We start from the raw sequence: 2,588 nt of genomic DNA, 5'->3' as shown, positions 1-2,588 counted from the left end.
GGGTGTGTCCACAGGTTTTGAATTCATCAACCCTGTTTCCTCCAAAATATCTAGTGCATATTTCCTTTGAGATATAACAATACCATCATTGGATTGTGCCACCTCAATACCCAAGAAATATCTAAGTTTGCCAAGATCTTTAGTCTGAAAATGGTTGCAAAGATGTTTTCTCATCTAAGAGATGCCATGACTATCACTGCTTGTAAGAACAATTTCATCAACATATACTATCAAGTAGACAGATCCAACACTTGAGTGATGGTAAAAGAATGAATGATCTACCTCACACCGAGTCATACCAAATTGTTGAACAACATTACTAAATTTTCTAAACAAGGCCCTAGGAGATTATTTTAGGCCATATAAGGATTTGCGAATACGACATACCAACCAAGAAGGCTCCCCCTGAACAACAAATCTTGGAGGTTGTTCCATATAAATCTCTTCTTGCAAATCTCCGTTATAAATGCATTTTTGACATCCAATTGATAAAGAGGCCATTGTTGAAGAGCCGCCATGACTATAAATAAACAAATAGATGCCATCTTTGCCACTGGAGAAAAAGTATCACCATAATCCAAACCAAAAATTTGAGTGTAACCTTTGGCCACAAGTCGAGCTTTGAGGCGATCAATAGTTCCATCAGGACCAACTTTGATACCAAAAATCCACCTGCAACCAACAACAGATTTCCCAGACGGTAATGGGACAAGCTCCCAAGTTCCACTATGTTGAAGAGAACTTAGTACATCTAGCATGGCCTGACACCAACCAGGATGGGCTAAGGCATCAGTAACAGATTTTAGGATTGTCACAAAAGAAATAGAAGAAAGGCATGTATAAAAAGTTGAAGACAGTCTATGATAACTTAAAGCAAGATAATGTGGAGATGGATTACGAGTATAATGTATACCTTTTCGAAGGGCAATTGGAAGGGTAGATTCAATTATCGGAGCCAAAGGAGACAAGGTAGTTGGCACTTCAATTGAGTCACTTGGTTGTTGTTGAGAAACACCTAGTGAACTAGGCACAATTGAAGGATCACAAACAACAAGAATATAGATAGTATTAGAAGGAAACATATCACAAGAAGCATGATCTTTAAAATAAAAGGAAGACTCATTGAATGTGACATCTGCAGATATAAAATAACGATAAAGAGAAAGAGAAAAACACTTGTATAATTTCTTTGATTTAGTAAAGCCTAAAAAAACACATTTGTGTGATCGAGGAGCTTACTTATCAAGGCCAAGACCAAAATTATGAACAAAACATGTAGACCTAAAAACTTTTAGAGGTAATGGGTGAAGAGTTTCATGAGGAAATAAGATAGAATGAGGTATTTTATTTTCTAAAACAGAAGAGGGCATGCGATTAATGAGATAACATATAGTAAGAACAACATTACCCCAAAAATATCGAGGATTGTTACCATGAATTAAAAGAGTACGAGTTATTTCAATAGGATGTCTATTATTGTGCTCAGCCACCCCATTTTGTTGAGGTGTATAAGCACATGAAGTTGAAAAACTGTTATTTTTATACTTAAATTTGACACTAAATACACCCTTTATGACTTAGAAACTAGCTTAAAATCATGCATTTTGCTTAAGTTAGAGAAAAAGAGAGTCAAAGGTGGTTTTCTTGGTTTTATGCTTGATTTTCCTTGTTTTGGCAAGAATTAAGATGAATTGAAGGAAGGAAGCTGAAGTAGGATGGAGTTAGACTCAAGAGAAAGAGGAAAAGTGCTTAAAAGAAAAATCGCAGGCATTGCTGAGCACAAACCACCGTTGAGTGCCAACCTCTTGGAAGAGATCTCTTGCCAATGCCTAAGCGCCAACGCTGAGGGGAAAATCAAGGGCTGCAGCCACCGCTGAGCGACACTTTCACCGTTGAGCGCCAGCCTCTTCAGAGAAGCCACTGCCAGACGCTTGGGCGACAACGCTGAACGACCCTTATGAGTACCGCGCCTATCACTGAGCGGTAATCCAGCACTAAGCGTCAGTCTCTTGGGCATGGGCCAATTTCTGTTGATTTTAATGAACTATATATTGATTTGCACGACCCAGAGAGGGTATCTTTTGGCAGAAGGAGACGCAGAAACACACTCTTCACCCCTTGGAGGTGGATTTTGAATATGGAAGCTCCAATCTACAAGTTCTAGGGTTTTATCTTTCATTCCTTTCATTAATTTCATCTAGTTTCACCATGTCTATGGTGAGCTAAACCTCCATTGTTTTTAGGGAAACAATGTAATCCTTTGAAACCTCCATTTGCTTAATTTGAAGATCGAGGAAGAATGTGAGTTCTCCCATCATTGACATCTGAAATTCACCCTGCATAGTCTTAGCAAAATTCTCACAGAGAGACTTATTAGATGAACCAAATATAATATTGTTTCGGTGTTAGAGCCCGAGACTGAACCGACCCCTTGGACCAGCTTCCGACCGTCCGACCCGTACGTCTTGTCGATATCCTTTGGGAATCAACCGGGAGGTCCTGCAAAGAGAACACTCCGACGCCCAAGTCAGATAATAGATCAATTAGCTAGGCCAATTTAGATTAGATTCAAGATCACTTTACCTGTC

This window comes from Vigna radiata, unplaced genomic scaffold, assembly GCF_000741045.1.
Source record: "Vigna radiata var. radiata cultivar VC1973A unplaced genomic scaffold, Vradiata_ver6 scaffold_189, whole genome shotgun sequence".
Lineage (NCBI taxonomy): Eukaryota > Viridiplantae > Streptophyta > Magnoliopsida > Fabales > Fabaceae > Vigna > Vigna radiata.
The sequence above is the reverse complement of the archived record's forward strand: the minus strand, read 5'-3'. Positions refer to the sequence as shown.